Genomic DNA, 10,148 nt, shown 5'->3' on the forward strand with positions numbered 1-10,148 from the left:
TGGGTGGTTACCCCTTGACCAGATAGAGGCAAATAAGTTAGACGAGCAAAGAATGAGGCTTCCAATTACATCTTCGAGCAGAAAGGTAGGAGTTTATCAGCACCAGCAGCTTGGTGACCCTTGAGGGAAAACATTTGCTTACTTCCCAGTCCGCCAAAGGTTCCAAGTTCATTGTTCAGGACAGCGTTGTTGGTCGGGAATCCAGTCAAGCAACAGCGGTAGCCAGTTGAGCTGTTGTTCAACACAAAGATTCAGACATTCTTCTTTTCTAGAGGTAAGCTAGCCGCTTTTATCACTGATCGGGTCTGTTGTGCGTACCAACATCCCCGGATTTTCTCGCCTTCTTCGTCTGAACTTTCCAGACCAATCAAGCGCCTCAATCCGCATAAATATTCTTTTTTTGCCTGGAGTTTGACGGTCTGTCTGGTTGTTGTTTACTCTAGACGAAGAGGAGTATATTCCACCTTAGACCAATTGCATAGTGCCGTTGGAGCTCCATTGCGTAGATTTATTTGATTGCACCAGTCTACAAGCGGAAGGCCCTCTATCTCACAGAGTTGTGAACAACACTTTCCAGTAGTGGTCAATATAAGAAGTGAAATCCGAAATAGACTTCGTCAGGTGATTTTGGTAGGTTTGCTTCACATCAAGGCCCGAGAGCTTCTCAATGACTAGGGAAGATGTGCGATTCCCAAGCGCCTCTGAAAAGAGCAACGGAAAGCATCACTGAATATGCGCACGATCTGGGTCCACATAGGTGTTCCAGAACGGAAGGTAGCCAGTAATTGATCTACGCCACATATAGCTGCTGACGACGTGGTCCATTCTTGTCGGAGGTTGGCGTAATTGCGGAAGGCATCATGCGGCCAAACGGCTTTTGTTGTTTCCAAGTTGGAACTACACAGAAACAGTCTACGGTCAGCACAAACCTACTGCAGGCGTTTGTCGTTCTCCGTGCAACTCTACTCCATTCGAAGACAACTACTCATTTGAGCCTGAGCAACCCACATGGGCATAAGACGATATGACTCAGTGGTTAGAGTGCGAATTTACTGACCAAAAGGTCCGTGGTTCGAACGGACCTCTGCATATCAACTTCCCCCGTATAGTCTTGGCCAATCTGGCAGTATCCCAGCGCTAGAATTTCCCTCGGGTGGCATGGCAGCTAGACACCGAAAGGATGTTACAGCTTAACGATTATTTTTTATCAACATAATGACCCACGAACTCTTAGTCTACCGCAATAAAGCGCTTAGAGCGTCACACAACCTCTTTGAGAGTATCATGACCAGTCTGTTGAGACATATGCAGATACAGTGAATGAGTAGCGACTACTGATGCGTCCACTGGATACTCTCAGACACGTTGGTAAAGGAAACACACGGAGGCGACCCTCAGCGGGCAGCCATTCAAGCAGAGACCCCCCAGATAAGTCTCTGGGAGCAACGTCAACTCCAGATGAACTAATCGAGGTGGCTTCTGGATCCCCAAAGATGCGCAACTAGAAGCGACAGAAAACCGACGAGGAAGTCAGCACAACTGTACTTAGGTCTTTAGTCCTCGTTTCAGAGGGACAGTCCACATCAACAGAAAGCGAATCCAGTATACATGCAATAGCATCCTGTTGTCCAGCTTGTTTCAGAAGGCGAACATTAGAGGCTGATAGACGCAGTGATCACCGAGGTTTGAAGAATGATTGCGAGACGTTAATGATCGTGGCGGACAAGTTAACCATGGATATTACAGCTGACGGCAATGCGCGACGAATAGACATTTCAGCCCTTAAAAATAGGCCAATGGAGATGGTGCCATCGAAGGGACGATGAGTGTGGAAGAAGGAACAAGTGGAAGAGGAAAAAGAGAAGCGTCAGCAGTATGCTGTTTTCGGCTGTGCGTCACGGTGCATGCTGCAAACAAGGCGACTCGCTGGTAGTACTAAACGAGGGTCGATGTGTCATGAAGTCATTTGTAGTTGTGCGATTCATGGTTGCGCGTGGGCTGGGATACTATTCAGACCTTGACGGAAGGGCGGTTAGAGTCCTCGGCCACATTTTTTTATTCACAAGCCTAAGCCCAAAGTAGCGGTATTTGGCGTGAGGTACTCACAGCAGTCAAAAGTTTTAAACAGCAAGTCGTCATAGATGTTTTAACCGAAGCCTGCGGGGCCTGGAGACGGTTAGCCGGACATCTACCCAGTAACCAACCTGGTATGAGAGGCTCTGCGCCGCCACCAAAACCGCAGTATAGTTCAATCTATTCGTGGCAGGAGTAGAGGGATGATTAGAATCCAGAAACAACTATGTCCTGTTCTAGCCGGTTCGATCAACTGATCAAGTCTGTCAGCGGGACAGCCTGCAGAAAGAATGGATCGGCAATGAATTCGCAAGATCGCCTTTTGGAGGCAGAAGCAGGAAACTTCCAAGGAATGGTTTTTCTCAACATAGGTCCTAGGGGGGCATGAGGCTGGATAGGGCAGCGACATTGTCTCATTAATGACAGAAATTCAACGTTCGTTCTTTAGATGCAAGGTACCCGGCCCTGATTGGCACTCTAATAACTCTACTTTCAACGATTTGGGACGAGAACCAAATGCTTCGAAATCGCTTACGGTCTTCAAAGGGAACACAAACGCAGAACAATTTCGGCATGAGTCTGATGGACAAGACGTTCAATTTGTTTCCCATCTGTAGGGCGAACTGACCGGACACGGTGGATAGAAAATTCGTCCAATAAGGGAATGACCACAGAGGCAAAGAAGTTCTGACTGACAGATACGTAGGCCGCTGGGGGTTCTTCCGGCGGCCAGGCAGTTTCGAACAGCAGGAAAGTGGAGAAACTTCTACGGAATTGTATTTTGAAAATGACAGATAGGAGGGACAGATAAGATGGGAGCAGTATTTAGACCGAGTGAAAGAGTGAAAGACCAGTCGAAAAAAGTCTGAGCAGTGTGTTACTTCTGCAGTATTGCCCTATATAAACTACACTGTCTACTCATTCTTAGGTCTGGAGGGAACGGGAATGGAAGTCGAACACTGATAGATTTTGAGAAGGGATTAGAGCATATCGGCGCAGACCCATTGGATAAAAACCACGCATCAAAGCCCTCGTGATATGATGCAGGGTCGGGATGAAGTGGGTTGGGATGAAGTGACGACTCAGTAACTTGTTGGGTCGAATGTCTATGGTTCTGTGGGATGGAGGTGAGATGGAGATGGCAATAGGTGGAAGTTGCCAAATAGAGGGATTTTCCACCGGCAGTTTCCAGGTTACTGCCAGATCAACAGTAAACAGAGGACCGGTGGAAGTCAGAGAGAGAGAGAGAGAGGATGAAATTGTGTGAATGAAAATTATAACCAGCGTAGGTCTAATAACAGGTCGTTGAGTGACCCAGCTGGCAACATGAGAATACGATCAAATCGCTTCATACTGGAAAAGGCAGGTGCATGAATGAGACAAGCAATTAGCATAACAGGTCATAAATACTTGAAACTCACGGTTGTCTACTCGCATGCCACGTGGCATCACTCCGAACAACTTAAAAATTCAAAAACGTGTTATACCCGTCACCCGGTTTCTCTGCATTTGAATCTTCAATGAAAAACATTCAGACCAACGGAATAAGAGCGAGTGGGGGGGGGAGGCCAACCAAAAGTGCTTTAAAGCACTCAATTGAGCGTCATTAAAGCATGGAATAATTTTTCATAACATATGAAGCTTCTCCACAGGCTTCCAAGAGATTTATTCATGCCAATAGCTGTTCGCTCCATACCCTTGTGTATGGACTGTTGTCTCCTCTTGTCCGGAGGCCAGCAGCCCTAATAACCGAAAATAACATTTGGACGCATGTGTCACATACAGGCTAAGGACCAAACGAAGGAATGGTCCGATTGCTCTAAACGCCAGCCAATCCGGATTGAGCATCTTCTGGTTGACGTTTATAGGCCCTCAAGTCACAAAGGTTCCTGCACGACCTCGTGTAACATTATGTGGTTACTCTATAAATACAGTTGTAGTGATCTTCCGGTGTCCCCATAAAGGACTCTATGGAGCCACCGTGCACTTGTTATACCATAGTGGGAGGAGAATGTGGTGTTCTATATCTTTATTTTGCTTCCGTTATGTCATTACGTATTATGTCAATTGCATAACCGTTTTTTGTTCGAGTACGAAAAACTATAAAAAACGCTCACCTATAAAATTTCGGGCGATGCACGCGTGGTCACGTGCTTCTACTCTATCTTCTAATTCCGCTGGCGCTTACAGCGGTCATTCGCGAGTGTTAAATTTTAATTCTGGCATCACAAAATTTCAGGTTATCTTCGGGATCTATAAGTGAGAACTGTTCAGAAGATGACCCCTGGATAATCAGGATTAGAATATTGTCAATTCACTGGCCTGGGTCGACGACGACATATTTCAAACGGAACAAATCTCAAAGGGTCTGCTCCATCCGACCTCTTTATTACTGGATATTCAAACTAGTGTTATTATTTATATTTCCTTACCGCACTCATGTTAAAGTAGTTTTTGAGTAGCCATGGCACTACAATAAACACCACAGACTGAAAACTTTGCTTAATTTAGTAGAAACTCGCGAAATGTGGAAAAATGACTCACAAGCTTTGAAGAAAACTTTCAGAGATTTTTTCAGCTGAAGTAATTTCCTGAATGTGCTGGAAACAACCTGGCCTTTTGGATACAAAATATACCGAGGTGTCATCCCTGCAAACAACTTTTGCTTGATGATTGCTGTAAACCAGTTAAAATTGCTTAGTCCATTATTGGCGAAAATTCGTGCAAGTTTGTTGGCGAACCGCAGAGTATTCCATATAGCTTCCGAACTATGCCGGGAGGACGTTGATCAATTAGCCACATGGGACCTACGTTGAGCATATTGGATGGCTGAGCAAATCGAGCTGGCGCACCTGACCAACACTTGGCTAGAGGTCCACTATGGTCCATCAGTTGGCCGAAACATGCCCACCCGTTACTACCGCGGAAAAGATCCAATATAGCGACATAACATTTTGATTTTTGGTTGTCGTTTTGATGAATACAAACGTTTCGGGAGGCAGGCATAGGCTTTTCTCGTTCGGCGTGTTCATTAGGCCATTGACGGCCTGAAATCAGTGGAAGATATGAGATAGGTTTTCGAAATATCGCCATGAGGCAGGCGGCAGACAAACTGGGAGAAATACGCACCATTAAATGGGAACACTTCGTTGGTTATAATGGCTATAATGCTTTTTACACAACACCGGGTATTTCGCGTGCCTACTCATTTCATCCCTTTAGAAATACGATGCTTACACGATATTAGGTTTCGCTACCAGATGAGATGTCTAAAGCCAACGAGTCACATGAAATTTCTTTGACAATTTCATCTAGCTGGCGGCCCACCGCGTTAATCGTTGTAGTCACACATTTAGTCGCGGCTGCTGAGCAGTTCATTTTGAACCGCAATACATGGACACACAGACTTCCGGGACGCCGGGATTCTTTTCTTCCGTCCAAGCCGACGCCACAGGACGTCCTTTTTGCGGACCAGGTAGCAAGCACACCCCTGTGTTTTTTGGATGGACTGGGGGCAAAGAACCAAACGTAATTTATTTTCATGTCAGTTAACCTATGCGTAAGCTTGAAGAGCATCACCACACAGCGGGCAAAGTTCACCTTCACAACAAACGGCGTGATATGATACGCGATCCGTTTCACACCAGCGGCCACTGATAGTAGTCGGCCGGTCGCAGAGCACACAAATGCCCAAGTCTGTGTCCCTAGATCGCCACCTGGGTTCAGGTGCAGTATCCAAATGCAAGCCGTCACTTGCAGACTTTGGGCCTTTACACAGCACGATTTGACCCCGAACAATCAACTGCTTAATGACGGCCGGTGCCCTCCCTTGTTCCAGCCCGCGAAGCTTATCTATCACTCGGCTAAGTCATTTATGAAGGCCGTTAAAACTGTTCGCGGGGGTTTGAGAACAAGTAGGTAGGTTATAATCCTACAGCCACCGTTGGTGGCTTGGGAAGCAAGCCGGAAACTTTTGGAGAATAGTTCTTACTGCTTGGAATGGATTGGTCTATAAATATAGGGGATAGATGATTGCTTGGGAGCCACATCTTCTAGTGGAAAAAGCATTTTCATTCTCCAGCACAGGTGTCATCCGTCGGGGAGCATATGGTTGTTTGCACCGCAAACGATATGTTAGCCTACATAGCTTGACCTCACTATTTTCCAAGATTATCATAGAGCAGCCTCGGCAGTCGCGGCTCCAAGGGCTTCAGAATGAGAGAACATGCATGAAGGCTCCAGATCCACTCGCCCTCTCAGTGCCCCTGCCTTACCCTCTCATTCCCTGTCTCTTAAACACCCCTCCTGCCCTTCCACCCCGGATGACCTAAACCCCGCTGTTTCTGTTGAGCCGCCACTCACGGTACCATCTCCCGATTATGTCGATTGCATTATTATAAACGATTGCCCGACACAACCTGTTACTCTTTTTCCATGGAGCTCCGCTACCTGCCCTGCCACCCAAACGCTGCCTCGGTACCCATCACGGTACGTCCCAGCATCTTATTCCCACGTATGTTTACCTGGTCCTACTTTGCCTACCAATTCGAGAACCCCCAATTACCCTGCCTCTACTCCACTCCATACTGACCTCCCTGGGCTTGTCAACTTCTTGCTCGCCACATTACTCACCTCCCCCAAACCCGCTAGCGATCTTTCCATCGTTCTAATTAACACTCGCTTGCCCTTACCTAAATTGCACTACACCCAAGCTATCTCCACTACAGCTCGTCCAACCTTCATTTGCATCACAGAGAGTTGGCTCTCTCCTAGCACGCCTGATGCCCCTATCACCCTTCCGGTATACACTATCTTCCGTTCTGATCGTACCCACCGCCGTGGAGGTGGATGCCTCATATACGCCAGAACCGAAATGGAAGTCTCCATCATTGACGATCCACTACTGGCGGACACTCCAGGCCCTGTATGGATTTCTGCCTGTCTGGCTAATCCGCCGTTTATCCTTGGGTATTTGTACATGCCTCCTCCACACTCCATTAGCTCGATTAACCGTCTCTCTACGCTTCTTTCCCACGCTCACGCTCTACCTCACACAAACAAACTAGTTGTATGGGATCTCCACCTTCCTGAGATCGCCTCGTCTCACTAAAACTCCCCATTGCGCATTTCGCCTCTGCTTGCCCAACTTAAAGTCGAAGGTTGGTCCCAGCTTGTAAGGCGAACAACACGCGGTGCTCACACCCTGGACATTGCCCTTGTCAACGGCTATCTGCGTCTCACCGCTGCAGTTGGCCCGAAGGTTCCTGACAGCGACCATTGCATTGTAACTTGCAGCTGGACGAGTATTATACCTTCAGCTACCTTCCTCCCTTAACCTCTTTCATCCTTTCCCGGGCATTCTTGAAGCCTTTGCAGTCTCACTGCGCCATAATACCTGGGAAGAGTTCTTTTCCTCTGGTGTCATGCAAAGCCGAGCTAAAATCTTCTACAGCAACTTACTATCATCATTATATCTAGTTCCTCCCACACGAGCTTCCTATGCTTCTGGTTGCCATCCAGCAACACGATTACCCGGAATACGCCGGGACTTAGGAAGTATCGTAGGCTCTCCCTCGAATCTCACAATCTCCCCCGCCTTATTGTAATCAACAAAACTTATGACTGATATTGCCACGGCCAAACTCGCCCTTGAAAAGCTCGAGGAATCAACCGCCCAGTTTCTACAGCCTAAGAAGCTGTGGCGACTCTTTCGTCAGGGTTGCTTCTCAACTTCATCTGCAGTTTCAAATATTGTTGCCGCTGACGGGAAACCTCTCTCCTACACTGCCGATATTGTGGAACCCCTAAACTCCTACTTCGCTAGCTGCTATGTTCCCTCCCCATCTACTCTATCTATTTATTGCTCCCCACCAGGGTATGAAGTGGCCACATCTGCTAACGAACAACCACCAACCTCTGCACACTCTCTGTTGCTTTGTCTGACGTAACTTCGTCTCTCGCCCGCCTTACAGACTCCAGTTTCCCAGGCACTGCGGGCATCCCTTCGCTTATCTTAAGAGCTGGTGGCCGAGACATTCCCACCCTCATCCTTAATCTCTTCAATATCTCCCTTAGCACTGACACAGTTCCTAGTCAGTGGAATCACTCTACCATTGTCCCACACTATAAGTCATGTCCACGAACTGCCCTAGCCAGCTATCGTGGCATCCACCATACCTGCCTACTACTTCGTACCCCAGAGCGCCTCATCAAAGTCCCTGTCTTGGACTACCTGTTCACCACCAAAACCCTTAGTAATCAGCGGTATGGGTTTATGGCACGGCGGTCAGCTAACACATACCAGGTTGATTTCTTCAGTCATATTTCGTTCGCCTACGATACCGGACTGTGTATTATCCTTATTTACCTTGATATTCGCAAGGCATTCGACCAAGTTCCCCACGGTGCACTGCTCAACAAATTACGGGCTACGGGGATTGGTGGCCCACTACTGCGATAGTTCACTTCTTACCTCACCGGTAGAACCCAGACCACCAAAATCGGAGATCTCTGCTCGTCAGCCATCCCATTACCAGTGCAGTTATTCATGATAGTGTGCTTGGCCCTCTACTCTTCTTACTATACGTTAATAACGTCACCGACTCGATCACCCATGGATCCCTTTTCTGTTTGCTGATGGCATTAAGATAGCCTACACGTTTGAAGCCAGTGACTCTGCTTCTACTCTTGCTAGCATTCAGTCTGACTTGAATTCTTTGTCGCTCTGGTCTCCCAACTCCTGTTTTTCGCTGTTCCAAACTGCCAAGCACTGTCACATTGATTCCAAATTCCTCCTGGAATGCTTACACTTAACGGACTCTCTAGAAGTGGGAGACCTAGGCCATAGGTAATCCTGTGCATTTAGTTTCAACCAGCATGCAAACTGCAGAGTGGCTAAAGCTCGCAAGCTCTGCACTTACATTCGCCGATCCTTCCATAATAAACCGTGTCTAATTGCCATTATAAAACATTTGTAAGACCTATTCTTGAATCCAGCCCGAATTCGCTTCACAGTATCCACAGAAATGCCGGACTGCTGTGGAGAATATGCAGCGCTCGTTTGCTGTGTCCCTGTTTCCGGTGTCACCCACATTACCGTGTCGTCTTCGCTGCTTATCACTTGGGCTGGATCCATTAGGTCTAAGGCGTATCAGGTTGGGTCTAGGCCCTCTGCATCGCTTAATCTACCGGCGGGCTTACATAGCTGACAGCTGCCCTGAATTTTCTTCCCGTACTTCCTATAATATACGTAACTCTGGATGTTTAAACTCACTGCCGTCATGTCGAACTGCCTTTAGACAAATCTTTTTTCTTCGCCTTTATTCTAAACCGTGGAACAAGCTCCACTCCCATATCCATACTATATAATCTCACGTTGGCTTTCGAAAGGCCATTGATTCTCATCTTTCTATTGAGGGAGCTGAGTGCCTTTTCGCGCCTCAGCTCACGGATTCTCGGATTCACGGATTGATACACAGGATCGAGGCTTCTGCCCAAGTTTCCGGGTCGGTTTTGTTCTTGTCGGTCAGTGGCTGTCGTTCACCTGAATCGCACAAGTGGAATAAAGGGTGTAGCACTGCTCTTTATGTTCTCAGCGCGGGGCAGTATGCTTCCCGGCGCGAGGATTCGCATAAATAAATGCCTAATGGTGCTTTAAACTGTGTTCTAGAAGAAGCGTGGAAACTGTCGGAGGAGGGCCATTCCACATAGCTACCACCCGGAATGAGAAAACATTTTGTCTAATGAATGTATGTGCTCTGAGCTTGAAAATTTTCTTACTATGTTCCCGCCGGGAGTTTGCTGGGTCAACGGTAAAACACCTGTTTGCCAAGCTTTGTTCAAACGGGGCATAAGTAAGAATTAGGTCCCCTCGGCGGCGACGGTACTCCAGGGGAAAGAGATCAAGCATCGCGAGACGCATTTCGTAGTCCACGAATTTGAGGCCGGCAACCATTCTCGTAGCGGCCCGCTGGACACGCTCAATGAGGATGACGTCTTTCGTGCGTCCTGAGTAAACAACTTGGTTGGCGTAATCCAGGAGCGGTCTGACGTAGGTCCCATGGAGTATTCGGAAG

This window comes from Opisthorchis viverrini (genome assembly GCF_000715545.1).
Source record: "Opisthorchis viverrini unplaced genomic scaffold opera_v5_411, whole genome shotgun sequence".
Lineage (NCBI taxonomy): Eukaryota > Metazoa > Platyhelminthes > Trematoda > Opisthorchiida > Opisthorchiidae > Opisthorchis > Opisthorchis viverrini.